This window comes from Panthera onca, chromosome A1, assembly GCF_046562875.1.
Source record: "Panthera onca isolate mPanOnc1 chromosome A1, mPanOnc1 haplotype 2, whole genome shotgun sequence".
Taxonomy (NCBI): Eukaryota; Metazoa; Chordata; class Mammalia; order Carnivora; family Felidae; genus Panthera; species Panthera onca.
The window spans coordinates 214,736,542-214,763,583 of NC_138339.1; the positions used below are offsets into that span (position 1 = coordinate 214,736,542).

The 27,042-nt window shown below is 41.4% G+C and overlaps 1 long non-coding RNA gene across 5 annotated transcripts in view; it reads right to left on the bottom strand.

The window, feature by feature from the left end:
• Positions 1–27,042, bottom strand: part of LOC132682057 (uncharacterized) — a 243,354-nt gene that overhangs the window by 92,159 nt on the left and 124,153 nt on the right. For 4 of the 5 annotated variants that reach the window (XR_014137389.1, XR_013550211.2, XR_014137386.1 and 1 more), the window contains exon 2: positions 261–391. This is a non-coding gene — a long non-coding RNA (uncharacterized LOC132682057). Of the gene's footprint in view, positions 1–260; positions 392–5,400; positions 5,616–27,042 lie in introns of those variants that run through there. The other variant, XR_014137387.1, reaches the window with a different exon arrangement.

Sequence of the window (27,042 nt, forward strand, 5' to 3'; positions counted from 1 at the left end):
ACCAGGATGACGTGATACTTTCTATTGTAAACATATATGCACTGGTCTTCCTTTCTATCCTCGTCTGTAAGTTCCGTGAATGCAGGAAGCATGCCTTTTCCTCCTTTTGTGCCCACAGAATTTGACATGGTTGAGTGGGAGCTAAATACCTGCTTCATTGGCTTAAATGTAATTATCCTCATAACAACCTTAGGGATAAAGCAGGGCAAAGGTTATCCTCTTTTGCAGATAAGGACTCTGAGGATGACAGAAAGACTTACTTGTCTTGGGCATCCCATGAGAAGGTGTTTGCTGGAATCTTCTTGCATTCTTTACTACATGGCTCCTCACTGCAATGAAACTGCTCCCGCGTTTTCAAGTTCCTGGTGGTATGGGTTTCCAGTGGCTCTAACTGTACATAAAGAAATTATAAAAGTTAAAACTTGAGCATTCATAACCGGCGAAAAGCCGTTGCTTATGGCATTTCTCATAGCAACAAGCATCGTCTTTGCACAACAACAATAATACCAAGGGAGATACTGCTGGGGGCAGTGACCAATGCATAAATCCACTCAAGACATGTTTAAACTCTCATTAAATGTGCTGTAAATTTGGAAACACAAACTTCTTTTTCTTCTTGAGGTATAACTTATGTATGAAATGATGTACAGATTTTCAGCGTGTGGTTCAGGGAGTCTGAGGCAGTTGAACACACTCTTTGTAAACACATAAGTTCTTATAAATCTAAATTGGTGTATGTGTGCAAGACAGCGTATGGTTCATTTGAGACAGAAAGGAGCAGAGACAGGGCACAAAGAGATGGGTCCAGAAAGACAACATAAAGACAGATGTGTGAAAAGGGACAGAATTACTCACCAATTCTGACATGGTAAGTGGTCAAAGACATAAAATAAATGCCGAACCACCTAAATAGCTTTCTTAGAAAAAGAGTTCAGGGATTGCTGAGTGATTCAGGGATACGTGGGCAGAAAGGAAACGATGAAGTTTTGAGATCAAAAGCAGTTTCCTTTCTTTGACAACTCCATGCATACACACAAAGATAAAATCCTTCGTATCAAGGAAAAAAGCAAATTATTGATAGCTTCATTCCTGAAAAATAATTGGTCAGAGGAAAGAACTGTCAAAATGGCCTCAGGGGCAAGTCTTACATTCCAGAAGCTGAAATAATTTCTGCCCAACGTGATAAAGAGATGTGGTGAAAAAGTCACATCAAGACTGAACTTGTTGTCTACTGTATGGATTTATGGGATAGAAGATTTTTGTTTTCTGTACTCCAACTCTTAGTTTTTTAAACTCACACCCACACATATACACACAGCAACTTTCAAGCTTTTAGTTTCACCGAACAAGTCAAAGAGTAAATCATGTTTCCATATTTCACATCCCTAGTAACCAGACTGAGTTAAGTTACTAAGACGTCAGAAGTAAGGAATATTCCAGGAACACTGGCTTCAGATGATATTACAGGATCTGAAAATGTGACTCAGTACTTCCTTATCTTATCTGGATTGCAAGTTCCCTGGGTTGGCACAAGGCTTCTTTAACCAGTGATTGGTCTTATATACCACTCAATGATCCGTTTTATAAAATCAGTAGTATCTAGAACTGCAATACTGAATTGGATTGCTTTTTGGAGGTCTTGAAGCAGAATGCCATTTAACCAGAGAAAAGTTATAAATCAGATTGGCATATTCTTTTCACAACTCTTTCCATTTTGCACACAGGCCTGTGGTGCAAGACCCTGGAGTTAGACAGCCTGGGCTTATTAGATCCTGATTCTACCACTCCATTGGCCGCATGACCTTTGGTAAATGACTTAATCTCTCTGTGCCAATTTGCTCATTTGCAGCATAAGGAAAATAGAGACACTGTGAGGACTAAATGAATAATAGCCATTCATTCATTGACCAAATATGTATTTTCTTGAGCACCAAGTATGTGCCAGGCAGTGTCTTAAGCTCTGGGGAAAACAATAGTGAACAGAACAGGCGAATGTACCGGCCCTCATGGAGATTACATTCCAACCCAAGAGACAGACAATAAACAATGTCAGATGGTGGTAAGGACTGTAAGAGAAAAGAAAAACAGTAACAGAAATAGGAGGTGGGGGGTTGCTATTTAGAGTGCCCAGGGACAACCTCACTGAGGTGACCTTTGACAGAATAATATCTACACATAAGCAAGCATTTAATAAGTGTTACTGTTGGGGTGCCTGGGTGGCTCAGTTGGTTAAGCGTCCGACTTCGGCTCAGGACGTGATCTCACAGTGGTGAGTGCTCTCAAGCTTGCGAGTTCAAGCCCAGCGTCGGGCTCTGTGCTGACAGCTCAGAGCCTGGAGCCTGCTTCGGATTCTGTGTCTCCCTCTCTCTGACCCTCCCCCGCCCATGCTCTGTCTCTCTCTGTCTCAAAAATAAACATTAAAAGAAAATTTTTTTTTAAAGTGTGGACAACTGAGTCCCACTTGACCTTTAATAAGTGTTACTGTTGTATCATTAATAATTAGACCCATACTTAGCAAACTTACTTATGACAAACTCCCCAGGGATCTGAAGATGTTAAATTTTTGCCCAGGAGATTGTAATTGCCATGAAATACAACCCTAACTGCTACTATGTGCTTTGGCAAACTATGGGCCGTGCCTTCTCCCGCTGCCCCTTTATTCCTACCATCTCACCTCTTCCTTGACATCTAAATATAAACGTCCTCTTCCCAGATGCCTGGGGTGTGCGTATACCTGCATGTCACTGTTTTCTTTTTTTTAATTTTTCTAGCATTTCTCTCTCATACAATGAATGATAGTCTTACATTATTTATTCTTATTTATTTAAGTCTGTCTCCCCACTAGACTGTATTTTCCATGAGGGCAGGGTTGGTATCTGCCTTATTTACCTCTAAACTATGCGCTCCCTCCATACCCGGCCTAGTAAATGGATAACTGGGTGGTTAGAGGTCTCTAGTTACCAAGGCCTGTGATCAGGCAAATGGAGTCGGTAGAGTACCCACATCTTGGGCATCTATGTCATGTGTGTTTTCTCATACCTCCACTCAGCATAGTTCGAACTTCCCAGTATTTTTAAAACAAAAAAAATTTTTTTTAATGTTTATTTATTTTTAAGAGAGAGAGAGAGACAGGGCGCAAGCAGGGAAGCAACAGACAAAGAGGGAGACACAGAATCCGGAGCAGGCTCCAGGCTGAGCTGCCAGCACAGATCCTGACCCAGGGTTTGAACCCACAAGCAGTGAGATCATGACCTGAGCCGAAGTCAGATGCTTAACCAACTGAGTCAAGGTGTCCCTGAACTTCCCAGCATTTCACCTGGAGACACAGATCAAAGCTAACCTACAAGACAAACAGTCTTTGAAGAAACAGACAATAACCATCCCAAATTAAGACCCAAGTTTACTATTCTAGGAAAACAGAAGAAATCCCCCAAAGGGAAATGGCGTCTGCTTTGTGCAGCATGGTATTTAGATCTTCTTGGCACAATCTTATTTGTAGTCATTGTTCTGGACCAGCTATAAGAACCTTGACAAAGACAAACCATCAAAACTCTAATTCACGACATGGAGAAAAGAGGTGTCACATTCAGATTTTGAGTTATTAACCAGGAGGTACACAGAGATGGCCGGTCAGCACGTCACGTGTGAGTGTGTGTGCGCACACATCGGAAAGGGCTTGGGACAAACCAAAGCGGGGCTGAACAGGTCAGCTTGAGGGGCAAAACTGGTGTTTTGATTTTTCTCTACAAAGCAGGGTGGCTAGGAAGCAATAATAACCATAGCATCACCCCCTAGGGTATCAGAACACACACACCACAGCAGTCACAAAAAAGAGGAAGTCCAGTGCTGGACAGACAGAGGCGTGGTTTTCGGAACATGGTGTGGCTCACCCTGTGCATCAGTGAAGCGATTCAGCAGGGCCAGGAAGTGAGTGGAACACAGCACAGCGAAGGGCTGTCTGTCTGGTTTATAGATTATCCCACCCCTTTGTCAGGCCCCCCTCCTCACCTACAATTTCTTATTATAAGCCTCAATCACTCTCCACTAGTGGGCAAGCCTCAAGTAGAAGTAAACTAGAACATTAAGTTGCCAACTGTTACTCCAAGCCAACAATGGGATAGCATTGGTTTAGCTATTGGTTTATTAATTTGTCTACCTACAGGATTCACTTTTCTAAGCTATTTTTTACTTTCCTCCTGGCTCCACCCTCTAGTACAATAGATTAGCAGGAACAAAGTCAAAAGCTTTCTCTTCTCCCCACTTCTAAGATAGGGTTCCATAGGGTAACGGAGAGCGTTTCCTGAGGGAAGGCAAGCATGGGTATGCATTAAGCCAGGACCATTCTAAGAAAAAAGAAGGCATTTCAAGGGGGAGCAGGTAAACAGGAGGGTAAAGAAAACGGCCAGGGTTCAGGAATGGATTCACACTGAGAAAGTAACTAGAGTGAACATCACTGCTCTATAGGAAGCAGAGGACAACGCCAAGGGACAGGCTGACACCAGGGAGGAGAGTGGACTGTTAATGGTTTCGTTACAGTTTCCTTATACAGAGCAGATGAGAATCACAGAGCAAGCCGCCAACTCAAAAGAGGAAGCCCACTGAAGAGAAGCCAACGGGGAAGTTGTAGGATGAACGACTGAGGGTAGGTGGGGGTGGGCAGGGAAGGAGAAGGAATCACGTCATTGGCTATGTTTCTAGAGTAAGACAGGAGTTCTTCTCCCCTGTGCCACAGGGGACCCATGTGACATGATTGATTTCACACCCTGTAAAGGAGCATTTAAAAAGAAGCCTGGCTGGTTTTGAAATATGAGGCCATGGTGTGGCTGACTGTACATTTTTGGCTCTTTGTTTTTTTCTCTGCAAGGCAATTACTTTAAGTGCTTAACATCAATCCAGAAAGGAAAAATGAGGGCATCATGTTGTTTGGTGGGAAGGCTGGGGAGGGCGGCCTCCACCATCTCCCTGCCACCTATAAACATGGCATAGATAGAAAATGACCCCCCTAGATCCTGCGTCCTGACTACAATGGCAAAGGAACACATAAAGGCCCAAGAGCATGAGGTAATATTCGTTGTGTCAACAATCGCATGTTACAAATGCTGAAGGTGAGTGAAACTTGCCAAGTGTTAATGGAACTGTTGGAAACAGATACAACTGGGCACCTGCTACAAGCCTCGTGACCTGGCCCACTGCACCTGAGCTGGGGCCAAGCGGGCTGTCTCTCTCTTTTCTTCTCTCCCGTTGGATCAAAATAAAGGTTGTTCCTGAATGTTTTTTAGAACCTGGCCTGACCCCAGAGCAATCAGCCAATGTCTGAAGGTGTGCGGAGCATCAGATGCTAGGGAAGAAAGGCCCCTTGCAGTTAGCTGCAAATGCCCCAGGGGCTTCCCAAGCTCTCACTTTGATCTTTCCTTCGGCTGGTGTTGTCCCTCGATGGCGATGGCGGAGGCAGCACAGAAGGGTCGGCAGAGCCATCTCAGAACTCAGAGTCCCTAGAAAATTTTGTGGAATCCATGCAAAGGGCTGATGTTGAAAGGAATACCCAAGCAAATGCCCCGAAACTTCTGGTGCTATTAGTTCACCTGGAAGCAAGAGAGACCACCTAACCTATAGGAAGCCCTCCACACTTACTTGTAAAATTGATTAAATAATTCTGTCCTTCAGGAAACATCAAATAATGGAGATGACAAAGAAAGGAGGGAATTCCCCCCCCACCCCGGCCCCAGCACACAAAACTCTATATAGGAAAATACATGCCTTTAAAACAGGCTCAAGTTAGGAACGTGATGGCACAATAATCCCTTTGTATTTTTCTAACTTGGTTTATAGATATTTTCAAAAATAGAGAAAAGTAGAGAGAATAATAGAATGAACCCCCATGTCCCCGCCATGCAGCCTCAACAAGTATCAACATACACCCTTCCTATTTGATCAGGTCCCATTCCTCTTTTTTCTGGGAATAAAGAAAAATCCCAGACATATCACCCCATAAATATGAAGGAATCTATTTGTAAAAGATTATTTCATTTGTGTTCTTTACAGAGATTTCTCCCTGAAATATTGAGAATTTACATAGAAAAATTAAGAGAGAAGAGCCTCAGGGAGGTGATGACAGAGTTTTTGGGACTCATTCCTGCCTACCTGCTTCACTCTGGGGAGTCATCCAAAGTCGGGGGTGGGCATATTGTACGGAACACTCTTTTTGGCAGCCTCCTCAGCACCCTGGCCCTGGAAACTACTCCAGCACCCACGGATAGATCGCCAGTAGTAATGTCTGCCCACCTGGGTTGGGTTGTTTCAAGGGTAGAGACTTTAGGCCAAGGTGGGCCAATGAGATTCCCTCTGCTGGGGAGTTGAACTTGAAAGCAGAAAAACATGACCTAGACTGAAAGAAAATGTCCCCTCAACTCTGCTGCTAACAGCCTGGAAGCCACCCTTCCCCAACCCTGGGAATCTTGGAAAGTTTCTCGGTCACCTCAAAGCTGGGAATGGACTCATTAATATTTGATTAGACTCCATGAGGACACCTACAATCTTTGTAACAGTTTTCCCTTCCGTACATCAGGCAGACAGAACAGACTTTTACTGTTGCAGCAAAAGGTCTTTGCTGTAGATCTCTTTGAAAGGATACCATGGCCTAGAGATGCCAGCAGCACAAAACTAACACAGTGGTGTCGATGTTATGAAACGAATCTTGTAGGTCATGTTCACTGCGGCCTCCCCAACAGCCAGCACAGTGCCCAACATGGAGTGGTGATTGTTCGTTATCTATTTGTTGAATAAATCCAGTCTGGATACTCCCAGGAGAGAGAAGATGGAGGGATCTGCTCACCGTGGAGGAAGTCCTAGTGTCTTGTTAGACACATGGGTTTGGCTCTCGCCCTGCCACTTTCTTTCTAGGCAAATGAGTCACTTAACCACTTTGGCCCTCAGTTTCCTCATCTATAAACTGGTGATTATAAACTTAACCAGCCTTACAGAGATATTGTGAGACTCAGATGAGGTCATGCTATATGAAAGTGCTTTGTAAACTGTAAATTGTTTGCAGATGAAAGGTGTTATTATCTTTTCTAGCTGGGGATTCCATTCTGCCTATCTCAGCCTTCTGGCCTGAGAAGACTTTAGGGCAAAAGTGGATGATGAATTGCCTTCTTCATATTCCCTGCCCGCCCCGCCACCCCCACCTGGGCCCATTCTAAGCACTTCTTTTAAGCTTGCTGTCTACTTTAAGGACTCTTTTTTTTTTTTTTTTTTTGGTTAAACTGTGAGAGCTGGACACAGGGCTCGAACTCATGAACTATGAGATCATGACCTGAGCCGAAGTCAGATGCTTAACCAACTGAGCCACCCAGGTGCTCCTAAGGGCTCTTTTTTTTTTAGATTAAACTGTGATAAGCCTAAGAACTAAAATGATTCTTTTTTTCTAAAACCCATTGCTTCTCCATTCATCCCATTTAGGTACTCAAGAGAAATTGTGGGCATGTTAACTAATCCAAATGTCCCTCTGATAATCATTGGTGTAGAGGCAGGTAGAAAATCCACTCGTATCACCCCCCCCCCCCCCTTTGGAGACTCACTCATTCATCTTACTGACTACAGAGATCTGTAGAAAGCACAAGGCAGAGGAGCAGAAGACATAAGTAACTGCCATTCTCAGTAAGACTTCCAGACGCAGCTCTCCCGCTTGGGAGGGCCACCAGGTTGGAAAGAAGCAAGTAGGTTGTCCTAGTACCTGAGTCATGAAACAGCTTGAACTTGTCCATTATCTGAACGGCGCAACACTTACAGAACATTGCTGCATTGTTCTGTGCCCTCAGGTTTCTCGGTGGCAGGCCAACCCTTGGCTGTGCCAACAAGTACATAGCTGTGATGATTTGTCTGCACCTACAGTCATTCATCTAATTGAGCACACTGGGACATCATGTCATAATGTTACTACCCAAGGAAACAGGAGTGGGGCTGTGGGGGAAGGGGATTACATCATCATTATTATTGTTATTCACTTATCAGATGATTATTAATTATACTTCAATTAAAGGCTTGCACTCTTTACAGGCATGAGCTCATCAGCCCTCACAATGCCCAAAGGAGGTCAAGAACCAGGAGACGGCTGATTCGCTCATGAATGCAGCTGACTTGAGCTTCAGAAATCCTGCAATCTTTTATCCCCTACTTCCTATTGGGGACCCCCAATTTTCCCCATGTATATGTTGCCCATACCACCAACCCAGCACTGTAAAAGTAGCAAGGATCAAATTTTCCTTTCTCGGCCCTTGCACGGGTTAAACAAAAAAAAAGCAAAGAAGAAACAGTTAATCACGAGGCGCTCCAAAGCAGCCAGCTCGCCTTCAAGATAAATATGCCCAGGGAGGTAACTTCACAGTGGATCTGCAAATTTCAATGAAGTCCTGCACAGTTCTTGGTTGACTTCTTGGCTAGGGGAGGTGGGTGGGGCCCGGCTTCGGTAATCAGGAAGTCGTTTGTTACTGGAGGTCAAAGAACAGGGCGTCAGAGGAGGGACAATAATTGGTGACTAGGTGCCAGAGCCTTTCAGAAGGGGCTAAGTTGAGGGGCAGGGGGCCACAGGCCTGTCACCTTTGCAAGATGAAGTCCCCGCCCCTGTCACAGCATCCCTGGGGCCCTGCTTTTCCACCCCAAGGGGCCTCGGAGCCATGGAGCACTGTCAACACCCAGCCATACCCCAAGCCAGAGGAGAGGTTTCCTCTTAAAATCAGGATCATATAGAACAACTGCAGAGTTTAGGGAGGTTTCTTCTTGTTTCTTTTCTTCCTTCCTTCTTTCTCTCTCTGTCTCTTTCTCTCTGTCTCTCTTTCTTCCGAAGAAAAGAATAGAGTGGAATCTCCCGGCAGGCAGGGGAAAATACAAAGTTCCTCAGTGGGCCAGATGCCCAATCCCACAACCTCCACACCTTCAGCCTGGCTACGGAGTTAATAAAACCTGAAGCAAATGGAAAACAGAGAAGTAGAAACCTGAGGCCCAAAGTGCTTTATCTTGAAAGAGATCAGCATTTTAGTTAGGGGCAAGGTTTATTAATTAAAAAGCCCTTGAAAGATGTAAATAAACAAATCCCTAGTTAGTTATCCTGTGCTGGGTTGGGGGAGGGAGTGGGAGTCCTGGGACTTTGTTCTATAAAGGGCACGGGCTTTGCAGAAGCATTTTGAGTAAAGGGAGTAAGGACTGTACCCTCCCCACCCCTCCTCACGGTAGCTTTACCCAATGAGGCTTGTAGTGATCTAATCTGAAAGAGATAAAACCCAATTTCCTCAGCTCTGGAGCTGATAAACACAAGCCAAAGACCAGCTCCATTCGAAGGGTGACAATTAAAGCTCTCAGGAATCCAACCAGTATGGTGTTCGAAAGGACAAGAACAAACTCATATTTCTCAATGCCATTCTGGGCAGCTGTACGCACCTGCCCTTTTGGTGGAATTTAACCCAGTGGAATTAGCATCGCCATCATCCAAGCTTTATGGGTTCAGCTAGACCATATCAGCACATGACCAGTCCAGCTGGCATATAACTTACTGATCACAAACACCAAACATGCCATTAATTTAGTATTCTGTAGGAAGGTAAACTTCCACAACAATAAATGCTAACATATTTCCTTACTGGTTAAGGAAGAGTCTAAAGTTCTAGAAATTATATAATCCCACATTGAGGGATGGTGACTTCTTATTGAAAAAACACACATGGCAAGGTATTATCTGGACTGCTGCAATATATTAGTTCTGCAGAGCAAATTCTATTCTCTGGAGTACTTGGAAATAGTACAATGTTGCATATGTGTTATCAGATGTGGAGACTGAGGAAGCACAGCAAAAGGAAAGAATATGTATGGTCATGGTCTCAACACCAACAGGCTTCTCAAAGATATAATCCTGAGAAAAGTGGAGGGAAAATGGGTTGGAGATGGGGGACATTCCCCCAGGAAGTCAGCCATACTTTAGTTTGTTCCCCTGAGAACATATATTCCAACAAGACAGTTCTCCATTTGGAATAGAGTTGATCTTGGCTGGAACAGAAAACTTGCCTGTGGACATCTGGTGGTTCTTTTCTCTAATGCATAAGGAGGACATATGGTGAATACCTTACTAGGATCAAGACAAAAACAGTCTTGTTGAGCCCTTAATGGTTTTCAGTTTTGTTTTGTTTTGTTTTGTTCTGTTTTGTTTTGCTTTGCTTTAAGCACTAGAACCTGTCTGTTTAACTGAAAAAAAATTTTTTGGAGCTCAATTACATAAAACATAAATATGATATTTTACAAATATACATTTTAAACGTTTATATTTCTAGTATTTACTTATCCATCAATAAGAACAGAACAACAAGAGGGGGTCCTGGGTGTTTCAGTGAGTTAAGTGTCCAACTCTCGACTTCAGCTCAGGTCATGATCTCATGGTTCGTGAGTTCAAGCCCCCATCAGGCTCTGCACTGACAGCATGGAGTCTGCTTGGGATTCTCTATTTCTACCTCTCTCTCTGCCCCTTCCTGCTGGTGCTTGCTCTCTCTCTCTCCCTCTCAAAATAAATAAATAAATATACTTTTTAAAAAGGTATTTAAAAATAAAAATCATAAGAACAGCAAGGTAAGTTTGATGAACATAAATATCCGAAATTGGGTGTTTGTTACATTTTCCTTCGTATCAATTTCTGCATTCAAATTATTTCAATTGCCTATGCTTATGTTTGGGCCATTAAAAACAAATTATGTATTTCCAAGTAATTAGAAAATCCTAGTTCACACAGAGAAGTAGATGCAAAAGAAAAGTATGTTGTTTGTTTTTTTTTAACAGCCCTCCTTTCAATCATAGTATACCTTCAAATGAACTAATCTAAAAACTTGGGCAAGGTGTTGAAGAGATTTTAGTTTCAAAGTTTAACTACAATAATATTTAATGATGAATTGCATTTCTTATCATGATATACAAGTCAGCAGAAAACACCCCAACCTTAAGTGCTAAAATATCTCTAGTAAAATACGATACTTTGACATGTAGCCACACATGTGCCAAGACTATGAGCCTCAGCCTTGTTTGATATTTAATTGCACTGGATAGTAATGATACACATACATGAATTTTACTTGAGCAGAGTTTTTTACTTGGCCTAGTTAAAAAAAAAAAAAAATGTAAAAAGCCTGTGCAAAATTACCAACTTTTTTGAATCAATGACACATTTAGCAGAATTTCAAGTATATATCAAAGAAGGTAGACTTTGCATCCTGAAGAATTAACTTGTAGTCCAAATTAATGTATTGATGGCTCTCTGTACACAGAGCTGTGATATCTAACACATTTAGATGAATGTTTTTAGTATAGTTTCTTACATAAGTGAAATAGATTTAAAACATAAATTTGAATCAAACATCTGTAGAAATCCTAAAGAGCCTTCCAAGAAATCTATAGGTCCAGTATGGGTGGAGTTTGGGTTTTGGATGGAGGAAGAGAGATATACAAATGATGAAGGAAAGAAGGGGTCAGATTCTAAAAGATCTTATACATGATGTTAAAGAGTTTGAACTAGATTCTGAGAATCATGAGCAAGAGAGAAGCATAATAAGGTCTGCATTTTAGAGAGATCACACTGGATATGCTGTGGAAAATAATGGTTTTGGGTGGGGGTGATGGGGAGGGCAGCAAAGGAGACCAACTGATCAGTTAGGAAGTGCTATGGTATTCCAGGAGAGAGACGGTGGTGGCCAGTTCCAAAGTTACAGCACCATGGCAGGAAAGAACAGGGGTGCAATTCTAAGGTCATTTAAAAAGGTAGAGTTGACAGAATGCAGTCATTGGTTAGATGGAGGTCAAGAGATTAAAGAACAGAGGAGAAGGAGCTATGTTAAGTACTCTGGCATGGGCAGTGAGGTGAATGGTGTTCCCATCACCAAGGCGGGAAATCCTGGAGGACGTTGGAACGAGTGCAGAGAAAAGAGCTACTGAGTTCAAATGTTGGGTTTGAGATTCAAGTCAATAAGTAGTCACTGAGTCCCTGCAAAAACTATGCCAAACAGAGTCTAATGCATGAAGATAAATAAGCAGCAGATGTTTCCTGCACAAAACTTATAGCAAATGTAAACAAATAATCTGATTATAAGGCAGAAGGGGTCAGTGGTTTAAGGGAGGTACATATCTTTGGAAAAATAAGAAATGGCACCTGAAAAAGGTTCAGAGGTCTTTTTTTTTTTAATTTTTTTTAATGTTTATTTATTTTTGAGACAGAGAGAGACAGAGCATGAACAGGGGAGGGTCAGAGAGAGAAGGAGACACAGAATCTGAAACAGGCTCCGGGCTCTGAGCTGTCAGCACAGAGCCCGACACAGGGCTAGAACTCACGGACCGCGAGATCATGACCTGGGCTGAAGTCGGACGCTCAACCGACTGAGCCACCGAGGCGCCCCGAAAAAGGTTCAGAGGTCTTAAAAGATGAATATGATTTGGTTTTCTGGAGCTGAGAAAGGGGAAAGACAATCCAGGGAGGAACAACAGCATAAGCCAGAGATGGACGCAAAAAAAATGGGTGTGACATTTGTGGGGAACTAGAATAATTCAGTTTGTTTGGTTTGAGGTAAAGAAGTGCTAGGAAGGCTGAAAGGCAAACTAGTGTAGATTGGGGAAAGCCTCGACTGTCCCACTATATGGGGGGGGGGGTCTATTCTGTATGTATGGGGAGCCAGGAAAAGGCTTTGACAGGGAAAAGCATGAGTTAATGGGTTCCAATCCCCTGAGGCATGGTTTGCTCCCTCCATTTCTGAGGCCATGGACTCTGACTGCAAGAGGTGCTGGGAAAGTAATGTCATCTATTCCCCCATCAATCTCCCCAGGTAAATGTCACTGTTAGTACAAAGGGAAATACCAGTGGCATGTGAAAAAACCACCGCAGCAGGGCCATCTGGGTGAAATCATTCCATCTGAGTCACTAACGCTGCTCTTTAACTTGTTGTGGAATCTTTGGTTTGTGGTGTGGGGGTGGATTAATTGGCAGAAATTACAGAAGGAGCTATTACTCCATCTTGATTTCGGGAGCTTGGGCAGAGATTTGAGAAACTCTTACTCTACTTTGGGGTCTGTGCCTCATTCGTACACTTAAAATAAGAGAGAGGAAGATCCTGACGTAATGAGGTGGAGTTCACATCCTATGCCAACGGTCCCAAGAATGCCTGAAATAGTTTGTCATCAGAATATAAAAATTGCACTTTCCTCCCAATATAAAGTAGATTGATTTGATAAACACTGAATGTAGAGCGTGGAAAAAAGAAAAGAAGACGTAAGAAATTCAGTGCAGGCAACTATTAATGCCATCTTAATTCTAACCGCTGCCAATGGAAAAACCACGAGAAATGAGTCTGAAAAGGTCAAGGTTTTTCCAAATCAAGGAAGTTTCTCCAGGCTTCTTAATTTGTTTATTTTCTGTCTGGCTACATCAGACTATGATACACCTGGTACGTATATCTACGGTTAGTTTTATGCACAAATACATATGCACACGCACATGTCAGAAAGGTAACAAGAAACCCACTTGTAGAGCTCTCTTTAGAAATTGTTTATTTAAATGTGCTTCGAAATTTTCAAAGATAAAAGTTTTTATCCCATTTGAGATCTCTCCTAAAACATCTGGAAGCTTACACAGATTACTAAACAATTCCAAATTAGTAGTCCTAGCCAAATAAATAAGTATACACTGGAGAAGGAAACTGAGAAGAAATTTATTAGGAGTTATCATCAGAGACACTCAATTAGAAATGACCACTGTCGGGAGAGTTAGAGAGCAGACAACCAGAATGTTTCTTTCTAGCTAAGCCAAGTTGGATGGAGTGGTACACAGGTTTCTTCTAAAAGAAGCTAATGGAGGAGGAGTTAAGTATTAACACCCCAAAAGTAATTAGGACCTAACGTTCAGAAGATCAATACATTTGTTTTCTCCAACAAGTTGCGAATCACGAGCTAAAGTTTTTAACCTGATATGGAGAAGTAAAAAGCTTTAATTGCTTTAGAGTTCCAAAGTGCTAGAGACAAAGGTGAATGTTTTTTCCAAAGACTTTTGACTAAGAAACAAGATTCAGGTAAACTAAGATGAAGTAACTAACTAACTTAGATGAAGCGATGGTAAGTATTCATGTTAAATACTTGTCTTTATATCTTACTCTAAGTTGCTTTGTTTAATGCAAGGTTAAGCTATTAGTGAATCAATGATGGCAGTTACCTGAACTGGAGGCATAGTTCTTGGGAAGTAAATAACATCTGAAGGATTTTTTTTTTTTAACTGAAACTCATAAAATTGACCACTAGATCTCAACTAGATAGTTGAGATTTTTTGCTTGAATTACATAGTGTGATCCTGCCTTTCAGTGAGGAAGATCTGAATGAGCCAAGCTGCGTATTTCCATGTAGAAGTCTGCTCCTGGAAAACTCAAAGCAAACCAAAAATTCTCTTATATTGCTTTCAGCCTTAGCAAAATATTCTTGGAAACATTATAAAAGCACCTAGATACTACAGTGGTCAGTCTTATAGAGACAGCTAGAAGGATAGTACCTAAGTATTTACACTCTTAGTTCCAAATTCCATCCTGAAAGGTGGTGTTTCCTATGTGACTTCTGGCAAATGAGTTGTGCATATTAATGAACCAAAGGATCAGAAAACACCCACTGCTTGTTAGCTATCCTGGGATTCTCCTGGGATGCATATGGAAAGCTTCAACCAAGACCATATTCGTCTTACTTTTGTTCTTTTTAGGACATTATTATTGTGTTACATGTTTTAATTTCACCAGAATATTCAATTCAATTGATTGTAATTTTAAAGGATATTGCAATGTTTTATTCTTACCCAGGGGAAAAAAAAAAAACCTGTATGAATGGATGAGGGAAACGTGGCATAGAAAAGTCTTTCTGCCCATCCTCCTTTTAACAGCTCAAATCCTACTTAAAAGCTTCTCGGACCCAAATCCAATTCTTGTGGAACGGTAGTCAAGAATGTGGAATTTGCCATCAAAAACACCTGTCTGAGTCAAGTCTGGCCTCTACCACTTAAAGCTCTGTGGCCTTGGACAAGTTACGTGACATCTCTGAACCTCGGCTTCCTTATCTGTAATAATAAATAATAATAGCCCATTACTTGCTTTGAGAATTAAGAGTAAAGTACTTAGCATGATATCTGACACATAGTGAGCATTCAACACATGTTAGCCATTCAGCAGTAGTAGTATTTTATGCTATTTTCAGCATATTCAAAGTATGTGATAAACTGGAAACTCTCTATACCAAAGATTCCAAGCAGTGACCCATAGGTCAAATTGTGCTTAGCCAACACAGTGGCTTTTTAAATGTATGAATCTGTGGGGCTCCTGGGTGGCTCAGTGGGTTAAATATCCAACTATTGATTTTGGCTCAGGTCATGATCTCACAGTTTGTGAGTTCGAGCCCCGAGTCGGGCTCTGCACTGAGAGGGCAGAGCCTGCTTAGGATTCTCTCTCTCCTCTCTCTCTCTGCCCCTCCCCCACTCGTGCCGTCTCCTTCTCTCTCTCTCTGTCTAAACAAATAAAATAAATAAAATAAATGTATGAATTTGATTTATACCTGGCATTTATTCTTTATTGAGCTATCATATCCTATCATGATTTATTGTTGCTTCCCATATTTGCATTACTTGTAACGCATGACCTGTCATGGACCCATGACGGCATTTGAGTTTGTGACTACTGATCTAAACTTTTGATTTTGTATCCTAAAAACTCAAAGGAAGAGGAAGAAAGACTGGCCAAACTTCAATGGCTATTATCAAGAAGGGGAACTGAGGAGAGAGTGGGCAGGAGATGTTAAAAATTTGCTTCACTGATCACTGCCCCAGGACTTAAAATTTTCTGTCTATTCCACTTAGTAAGCACTTAACCAGAGACTGACTTGTATTTAGCCATGTTTGTTTTATCTTACAAAGAAGCCTGAAATCTTCTTGAGGACAAGACTCAAGTTACATACTTTTTTTTTTTTAATTTCTCACAACACTTACCTCATTCCCTTCCCACAGTAACATTTCAGTTAATATATTTTCAAAATAACACTACAGTGCATTCACTGAGCCCCTACTATATGTCAGTATCCTATATTGTAAATGCTTTGCTGCATTTATCCTGATCAATCTTTTCAATAACCAAATGAGACAGGCACTATTATTAGACCTCCTTGTTAGAGGAGAAAAAACCTGAAACTACAAAGGTTATGGAACTTGCCCCAAATCACACAGCTGGGAAAGGGCAAAGCCAAGAGTGAAACCCTGGTCTGTCTGGTACCAAAGACCATACTTTTCACCACTTTTGGATATTGCCTCCCAAATAAGTAAGCCAACAAACATTTCTTGATTAATTAGATGCTGAATAGCTGGACATGAATGAACTTTTTAAGCTCACTTGTAATATCTAGGTCAGTTGGCAATAACTAGATATTTACTGTTGTGGATGCTGGAATTTGAGTTTTATGCAGTCAGCAGAAAGTTTTGTGAAGCTTGTGCCCCCAAGGATAAATGAATGAATGAGATAATGTCACAGAAACAAATAATTATAAAACAATGTAATACAACTTTAATACCATCTGGGAAGATGCTTCGGAAACATAGAAGGCAAACTTATCTTAAAATAGTTTAGGGTGGCTGGGTGGCTCAGTCGGTTAAGTGTCCGACTTCAGCTCAGGTCAGGATCTCACAGTTCACGGGTTCAAGTCCCGCATCGGGCTCTGTGCTGACAGCTCAGAGCCTGGAGCCTGTTTCGGATACTGTGTGTGTGTCTCTCTCTCCGCCCCTCCCCCACTCACGCTCTGTCTCCCTCTGTCTCAAAAATAAATAAACATTTAAGAAAATCTTTTTTAATAAAATAAAATAGTTCATCTTATATGGTAAGCATTTCCAGAATTTCTACTAAGTGCCCAGCACTGTGCTAAGCAATTTACAAATATTTCTTTGTTCAACATTCACAACTACTTTATGAAGTAGGTTTCATGATCCATATTTACAAATAAATGAAATGAGGTCTGAAGCTGCTAAGTGGCTTGGCCGAGGTCACACGGCTAATAATAAATGGTGGAGCAGGGTTTTAACCTCAGGTCCACAAGACACCAAGATCCATGGTTGCTCCAACTTACCAGGCTGGTTTTAGCCATATATTCTTCTGGCCATTTGCACTATTAGGAAACTCCAAGAGAAGCAATGTGTATAAAGGAGGCTTCAGATCTGTCTCTTTAAGGTGTCTCCAGCCAGCTGAGTGAACCAGCACTATCTTGTGGCTGAGTCATCGTCTGACTTGGGGAAGAGATTATTTTGATATTTTGCTTCTCACTTTTTTTTTCTTCAGCTAGGGTTTGTAATCCCTCCTACTCTTTAGGCTAACACCATTTTTTATGCTTGCTGGTCTTGTTTAATGATCTAGTCTTGTTTCTTGTCTAGTCACCTTAGCCCTTTGTATTGAATGTAAGCATGGACCTTTTGGCTTCTGTATTCTTCCCTATCCTCTTACGGCATCAAACAAGAGAGTCTTGTCAGTTAGTTGGTTGTTTGATTTGCCATTCTCATGATGAAGGTTCTAGATGAAAGCCAAAGCACGATCAGTAATATTTACAACATATTTTAGGAAAAGAAAAATCAAGCAAATGTGGAAGATTTTCAAGGGACCCTTGGGAAATGTTTTGGGACTGCCCTCCAGCAGGAAAATTCTGGAGCCTGGTATGTATGCCCTCTATATCTAGCCAGGGGAATGTGAGAGGAGGGCAGGACTGTGTTGCAAAAGGAGAAAGCAAAAGGCTATTACTGATGGAGGGTATTTTGAAAACCTGAAACCAACACCTTAAATACAGGCCTAACTCTGGGCCCACCAGTTTCATGTATAGGAGTCTATTCTCAAGAAACAGAATGTGGTTTTCTTTTTTTGTTTAAAGTTTTTTGTTTACGTGTATTTATTCATTTTGAGAGGGAGAGTGGGGGAGGGGCAGAGAGAGAGAAGAAGACAGAGAATCACAAGCAGGCTCCACGCTGTCAGCTTAAAGCCCGATGCGGGGCTTGAACCCGTGAACCATGAGATCATGACCTGAGCTGAAGTCAGACGTTTACCGACTGAGCCACCCAGGCACCCCAAGAAATGGAATTGTGTATAGTGAGTTACATACCTTATTAATAGCCAAAAAAGCCAAAAACAAGAGTTTGACAATGGAAATTGTGCCAATGAACACAACGTTCATTGTTATGATACATCTATACAACAGAATGCTACATTGAAAACTTCATGTTGTAGAAAAACACTTAATGACATGGAAAAATGTTTTCTATACATTTAACCCTTTTTGTAATAGGTTGTTTCAAGCATACGCAAAGTAGTGAGGTTATTATTATAACAAGTCCATCATCCAGTGGGCCAATCTTATTTCAACTGTCATCATGCCTATTTCCCTCCCTGCACCACACTGAAGTCCCAGAGCTCTTATCACTGTGTTTGTAAATATTTCAGCAGGTCTCTCTAAAAGATAAGGATCTTATAAAAGAAAAATCCAGAACACTATAATACACCTAAAAAATTGACAGTAATCCCTTAATATCATTAACAATCTAGACAGTGTTTAAATCTCTTTGATTGTCTCAGAATGCTTTGCTATTTTTTTTTTTTTTTTGAAGTTGGTGTGTTCCAGTTAAGATCCACTGGTGGATAGGTCCCTAAAGTTTTTTAAGTTTTCATTTAAATTCTAGTTAGTTAACATATAGTGTAATATTAGTTTCAGGAGTAGAATTTAGTAATTCGTGACGTACATATAACACCCAATGCTAATCCCAACAAGTGCCCTCCTTAATGCCCATCACCCATTTAACCCATATCCCACCCACCTCCCCTGAAGCAACTCTCAGTTTGTTCTCTATAGTAAAGAGTCTCTGTGGTGTGCCTTTCTCTCTCTTTCTCCCCCCTTCCCCTGTGTTCATCTGTGTTGTTTCTTAAATTCCACGTGAGTGAAATGATACGATATTTGTCTTTCTCTGACTGACTTATTTCACTTAGCATATACTCCATCCATGTCATTGCAAATGGCAAGATTTTGTTCTTTTTGATGGTTGAGTAATATCCCATTGTGTGTGTGTGTGTGTGTGTGTGTGTGTGTGTGTGTGTGTGTGTGTATCACCTCTTTATCCATTCATCAGTCGATGGACATTTGGCTTTCCATAATTTGGCTATTGTTGATAGTGTTGCTATAAACATTGGTGTGCACGTGCCTCTTTGAATCAGTAGTTTTGTATCTTTGGATGAATACCTAGCAGTGCAGTTGCTGGGTCATAGGGTAGTTTTATTGTTTAGCTTTCTGAGGAACCTCCATACTGTTTTCCAGCATGGCTGCACCACTTTGCATTCCCACCAGCAGTGCAAGAGGGTTCTTCTTTCTCCACATCCTTGCCAACATCTGTTGTTTCCTGAGTTCTTAATGTTAGCCATTCTGGCAAGTGTGAGGTGACATCTCATTGTGGTTTTGATCAGTGTTTCCCTGATGATGAATGATGTTGAGCATAAAGTTTCTTTTAGCCTTTAGGGTCCACCTCCCTTTCTTTTTTCCTTGCTATCACAATTTTTTGTTGAAGAAACCAGGTTATATGTCTTATACAATTTTTTACTCCCTAGATTTTGCCAATAAATTCCCCACGGTACTTTAAACATGCTTCTCTGTGTTCTGTACTTCCTTGACTTGATGTGTGATTTTTTGGTGAAAATACTTTATTGATTGCTATGGGTTGAATCGTGCCATCCCTTCCCCCAATTAATTTATGTTCTAAATTAACATAAATTCATATATTAAAGTCTTAAACCCCAGTACTTCAGTATGTGATTATATTTGGAGATAGGGTCTTCAAAGAGGTAATGAGTTAAAATGACATTATTAGGATGGGCTCTAATCTAATATAACTCGTGTCTGTATAAGAGGAAATCTTGACTCAGACTCAGTACTAAGGGAAGACGATGTGAAGACACAGGGAGAAGAGGGCGATCTGCAAGCCAAGAGAAGAGGCCTCAGAAGAAACTACCCCACAGATACTTTAATCTTGGACTCCTAGCCTTCAGGACTGTGAGAAAATAAATTTCTGTTGTTTAAGCCACCTAGTCTATGGTACTTTGTTACAGCAGTTCTAAAAAACTAACACATAGGTGTTATTGTGCTCTCACATCAAAGGCAATCCATTCTTGAGTAGGGAATTCTATAGTGAAGAGAAAAAACATATGACACACAGTAACTAAAAGAAAAAAACGCTCTATCATAAGAATGGCTACCATTTCAGAGTATATAATGTGCCAGGCACTGTGCTAAATACTTTATATCCATTGTATCCCTTGATCCTTACAACAGCCCAGCAAAGTGGGTATTACTGGTGCCATTTATAGGTAGTGAGACTAATTCAGAGAAATTCAGACACCAACCCCAAGGTACACAGTGAGTTAAGTGGCATCGTTGGGACTCAAAGGTAGATCTGTCCAAATCAGGCCATCTGCCTACAAGGGCCACTTCCGTACCACATATGCGATCACCGAGAGTTTGCACGATGGCAGTCAAAGATGAGGACCAGCCAAGACAGCGAAACTCAAACTGGAGAAGAAGGTAGATGAGGGAGATAGTTCTCAGAAAAAGAGGACGTCTTCCCTCGGGTACCTGGCATCCGAGGTCCTGACCCTGGTTTTCACAGCTTACTCTGCGGCTGCTAGCAGCTCTCTGATGGTGTTCTAATGATTCTAGCAATGATTCCTCTCAGATCATCGTGGAAAATCACTGAGGCGTTATCTGTCACAGACCTCCTGCCTCATCCCTTGCTCCCCTAAGCCCATTAACAACACTACACTTCAAGTTCACATTCACAGCTGTTTCACTCTATTTTCATTTACTTGGGATCAGATTTCTTTTCAATTCAGAATTAAGAAGCAGTGAGTAGGAGGCGAGACAGTGTGGAGATTGAAAGCATAAGGTTTGAAATAAAACAGATCTGGGACGGAGTCCCCATTCTGTCCCTTTTCCCCGGGCCCCTTCTCAGTGAGGGCCTAATTTCCTCTATGCCTTGTTTCCTTGTTTCAAAAACGAAATGAATTCTAGCACCTACCTCACAAGGTGGCTGTGACAATGCATTACATGAGGTAATGCATATAAAGCATGCTTCGCAGGGCCTGGAAGTTAATAAGGTAGCTCTGAAATGTTAGCTCTGAAAGAAAAAAGGATGCTAGAGGGAAGTGAAAGATGTTGGTACTCCACAGTATCACCTATCTCTGCCGGGAGGGAAATTCACCATGGACAAAAGCAGGTCAGATGACTCTCGGTGCTTTACTGCAGGCAGTACTTGACCAGAAAGTTTCAGGAACCCTTGCCTTCCCTACACTGGCCCTAGATCACATTTACTACTTTTTTCCAGTGACTTTTTAGCTATCTTATCACTCAATCAGCTCTGGACAAATGACGCTGACCTTGAAAGTTACAATCTGGTTACGGTTAACTAAATAACAGTGAATCTATAAAAGAACCTTGAGCCAGTTTCTTCTTGTTTCCTCCTGAAGTTTCTGGCCACTCGCTTTGGCCAGCAATGGGGAATTTCAGGTCTGTTAAGCATGCTAAGCTTTATTTTAGTGTATCAGTCTATGCCGACGTCATTTCCCCGACTTCTGCAGTGGGAAAAATACGTTATACGTAGGATCAACCGGCTGCATTGATTATTACCTTTGTTGATGAGACCCAGTATGATAGATACAGTCTGGGCTGGTCTCCCATCTTATCTCTACTGCCTCAACATCAGCTTTGTCATGCTCGCTTTCCTACTTGTCGGCCTGGTCAACCTTTGATCAATGCCAGAATGGGCTCGGCTTCAATCTTCTTTATGGTGGACTCCACAGTTCGGCAAGCACAATGCTGATGTGGTGATCCAACGTTTCTATGAGGGATGGTCTGCCAAACATACCCTGGCTCCAAAATGTCCAGGGTCTTGGGAGGTGGGCAGTCTCTAGGTGGTGTTCCTGTGGGTGTGGACACTTCCAGTATGGCCTTCTTGGCTTGCGAGACCTCCCCCCTGCGGGGGTGGGGTGGGATGGGAGGTACAGGCTGGTACACACAGAGAAGAGGTAGTTTCCTTTTTCCTTTTCTATGGTTTTTTGCTGAGAAGAGTCTGAAGTTATATGTCTGAAGTAACTATTTCCAGAAAAGAGAACCATGTGGTTTTAGCTGACGTCCCACAAATGCCACCAAAACCAAACGTTTCTGGTAATCTTTGCAGTTCAATCAAGATTTGGGAGGGCAATCGGTGGTTTTTCTTCCTAAGTCATTTTGTGCCTTAATTTCTGCTTCTTCTATTTTTTAACCACCCAAAAAAAGCAATTGATATTTTTTGGTCAGTAGGTTTAAGGGCTATCTTCCAAGTAAACTGCTAAAATAAGGGTGACAGTCACAGTGAAATAATATTTTATCCTATGAAAATAATTTACAAGAAATGTGCATTGGGTTATATGTTATACTTCACCAGAAATGCCCTAACGGAGCTTTTCTGGAAGTGATGAGCAGAGCATTGGAGGTTTTGATGTTTGATTTATTTTGTCAACAGCAATATTTCAGGTGGACTCCATCTTTCATCCAAGAATCTCTAAGCACATGGCATTGACTGCCCAGCAAAATAAACTAAATCCCTAATTCCCCCATTTGGGAAGCTAATTTAAGAAAAGTGAAGAATTTGTCTGGTAACTCAGGCAGTTCAGTGATACCTAGGGTGGAAAAACCAAAAAAACAACAAAACCAAAAAAACAAAACCATGTAACTCCCAACTTTTAGTTCTCAATAATCAAAAGGTAACCTCTCCCTGCCATCCTTGTTTTCATCAACTTCTGGAATTTCTGGAAATATAGATTGTGATCCAACTTTTATTCTTTCTTGGTCAATATTAGCTAATGTTACTATGATTAGAGTTTTACTTGGTATCACATTTGTTTTCAAGATACAGATTCATATATTGCACCTAATTCTACACATAGACCAATAATTCTATTATCCTTGCTTGAGTCATGGGTGTTGGTTAAAAATTGTTCATACAGGGAAGGAAAAGGGAGCCAACAGACACTGTGCACCAATATGTGCCAGGGAAACCACCAGACATCTATAAACATGACTTCAGTGAATCCTCCCTACCATCTCCAAGGAAGATATTTTTATTTCTATTATATATGAAGAGACTGGGACTCAGAAATTAAATAAAAACCTGCCCAAGGTAACACAACCAATAAGATGGTGGGAATTGGGTTTTGACCCCAGGACTCCCTGGGGTCCATGCTGATTAAAAACAAAAAAATTATATGGTAGCCAAATTCCTCACTTTCATACTCTCCCAGAGAAGGGAACATACAGACACAATGAACCTCTTATATCTAAAGTTCAAGTGAATATGTGGCCTCTCTGAGGACTTGGCTATTTTCCATCAAAGATCCAAAAACAGACTAGAACCCTTGCAGAAAACAATTTTGAATTCTCTGTCATGTGCTGGATAAGAGCTTAGGTTTTTGATAATTGTCTGAAAGTGATGCTGGTACAGTAAATAGTGCTATTTGGCTTAAAACTTTCAGTTTACGGAGCACCTGGGTGGCTCGGTCGGTTAAGCATCCGACTTCGGCTCAGGTCAGGATCTCGTGGTTTATGAGTTCGAGCCCCATGTCAGGCTCTGTGCTGACAGCTCACAGCCTGGAGCCTGCTTTGGGTTCCATGTCTCCCTCTCTCTGCCCCTCCCCTGCTCGCACTCTGTCTCTCTCTCTCTCTCAAAAATAAACATTAAAAAAATTTTTAAAAAAATTTTAGTTTTGAAGTGCTATCATAATATCATTTCCAAATTTCTATATATTATCACCTCTGATAAAAGTAACATGGTCATATAGACAATGGGTACTCTCATTCTAGAAGTGGGACCAAAAAAAATAAGTTACCAAAAATGTAAATTGGTTATGGGCACAAAATAAATTATTGAAAAGTAAACTGGCCCTGGAATTCTAATTTCCCAATTCCTTATGCTTCATGCTTTCTTTCTGACAGTGTAATTTCTTTCCAGATCATTTTAGAAGCACAAATAGTAATAGAAGGACTTACTGTTTTGAGAATATAACTTACCATAAGGTTTAATCATTTTGACCAAAAAATAATTATTTACTATCTCGCCCTAGAGTGGTATTACTAACATTCAAAATTTTTAGAATTGGGATTATGTCCATATTGGGACTCCACTGTCCTATTTAAATGTAATTTTATTTTTCCCAATGATCTCCCTCTTAATTTTTATGTCTGATAGAGACTTCGGGATGTGTGGCTTTGGGCTGAAGTTGAAAACCTGCATGCAACATAGAACAGTGATTGGTAAACATTAGCTAAAGATGAAGAAGTTCAGGACATGCCCAGAGCACCTTCACAGACAGCTCACCTTCTCAGATCATAGCTGGGAACAGTGCCCCAGGGGCCGAGATCACATTATTCAATATTGAATTGGCTAGCTAGCACCACTGCAACAAAGGAGCAAACAAACCTACAGGGGGAATGGGGTGAATCAGAATATAGGTGTGGGGATCACATTACTGAGAGGCTTACTATCTTGCACACATTTGGAATACTAAAAAAAAATCTAGGAGATGATAAGAGAAAATACTAATCTTGGTCTGCTGCCCAGTGTTATGAGACCTAATAAGTATTTGAGAAGGAATATTTTGCAGTGTTAGAAAGAAGAGATCCATTTTAGAAGATGCTAAGAAATTAGCCTTCCGTATGTGTCCACATGTGTGGGAGATGCAGCCACATTTTGATTAATTTCAGTCTTCTCCAGTAGACCATTAGCTCCATGGAGCAGAACCAAGGACCATTTCTATCTTGATGGACATCAATCCTCTGAGTTTATATACATAAACTCTCATTATGTTTAGAAAGATATATATATATATATATATATATATATATATATATATATATAATTAAAATATTCAAGTAATTTTTATTTCTTTGTGAGAGTCTCTGAATTTTTCTTTTATATGGTATTTGTCATTTTTTTCAAAGATCTATTTCAAAAAGAAGTGATAAAAATACATAGAATGCTTTAATCCCAAAGGAAAAAACACTTCTTGTTGAACAGCATAAACTCTCAGGAAAACATCTACACAAAGATCTTCTACTGTCTAGTATCTCTTAAAAAGAAAGAGAGAGAGAGACTACTTCACCACAAGGTCAGGACTACAACCCTACTTTATCCCAAATGGTCCATTTCTTATCAGAGGGGGGACCTCAATCTGGAATTTTACACCCTATCCACCAGGAGGTGCCCCTAGATTGGACTGTTAGGTCCTCATGTTACTTCAATGGGGAGTTGCATTTATCAGGATTCTCCAGAGAAACAGAACCAATAGGAGGTAGAGAAATAGAGATAGAACGAGATTTATTATAAGGAACTGGCTCATGTGGTTATGGAGGCTGGCAAGTCCCAGGATTTGCAGGGTGTGTTTGCAGCTGGAGATCCAGGAGGACCAAAGGTTTAACGCCAGTCTAAGTCTAAAGGCCCAAGAACCAGAAGAGGCGATGGTGTAGTTTGAGTCCAAAGACAAGAAAAAAGCCAATGTTGCAGTCTAAAAGCTGTCAGGTAGGAAGAATTCCCTTTTACCCTTGGGAGGCTCAGTCTTTTTGTTCTATTCCGGTCTTCAACTGATTGGACAAGGCCCACCCCCATTATGGAGGACAGCCTGCTTCATTCAGTCTACCAGTTTAAAAGTTAATCTCACCAAAAACACCCTCACTGACACAATAATGCTTGACCAAATATCTGAGCACTCCATGGCCCAGTCAAGTTGACAGATAAAATTAACCATCACAGGAGGCATTTCAAGGGCTGGAACCTTTATTTCAACCCATGTTTCATGGTAAAGGTGATTTAAAGGGCTCGAGAGACTATCTTTCTTCTTTGCCTATATCTCTCTGGGTTCCTAACTGCAAGCAACAGAAATAAAATCTGGTTAACGCATACAAAAACGTATCTGTTGGAAGGATAACTGATCATTGACAACATGGATAGGAGGGTTGGTAAAGGCATCCAGAGAGTAGAAATGAACTTTCCAGGGCTCTACCACCACCAAATCATACACAGTCCCCACCACTGGACGCCACATAACTGCCACGGCTATGAATTGGATCCCATCACTTATCTGCTTCTCTGTCACTCATTCACAGTTGAAGTTCTGGTGGGAGTATCCAACTGGTGTAAGCAAGCCATATGCCTTCATCCCGATACCCAGAGGGATAGGAGAGGAATCATTATTTTTCTATTCTGGTTTCCTGTGTGGGAAGGGGGAGCCTGCCTCCCATCTCTGCTACCACAGTGGGGGGCTCCCCACAACCAGGATGTGGATTCAGATGCTGCGAAGCCAAAGAATAGCGATTGTGCACTGCAGTCCTTTTGGAACTAATCTGCTATTGATGGGATTGGTCAGTGCAGGATACAGTAGACTCAAGGCAAACGAGCCAATTAGTAAGCCTGGCACAGGGAATTACAATCTGAAACAGGAAGCAACATCTAAGAAAGGGCAGTTTGCTAGCTTGTCCGTGGCCTTAATGTTTGAGTCCCAAGCAGAAATTTTGGAAACAGTCCCTCAATCAATTAGCTTCCAGAAAAGTACTTAGTGCACACTGGTTATGCACCTGGTATGAACAGAACGACCTTGCAAAATCAGGAGGCTTCTGTCTCAAACCCTTGCATACTGTTTTCACTTAGCAGGCGAGGAAAAGGAGGGAACTATCAGAAGCTGGCTCCTTGCTCTGTCTGGAATCCTCTCCCCTTTATCCCTTCTCTCTCCATATGCCCAAAGGTCCCAGGTGCCGGGGCAACAATGGACATAGAACAAAGCTGAGTGTGGATTGAGCCAGTAACTATGTCCAGTAATGTCTCTCTCTATGCGAAAGATTCTTCACCTGTTTGGAAACCAGATCTCGCTGAAAATCTGCTGGAAGCCACAGTCCTTCCATGTCCTCGCAAAACAC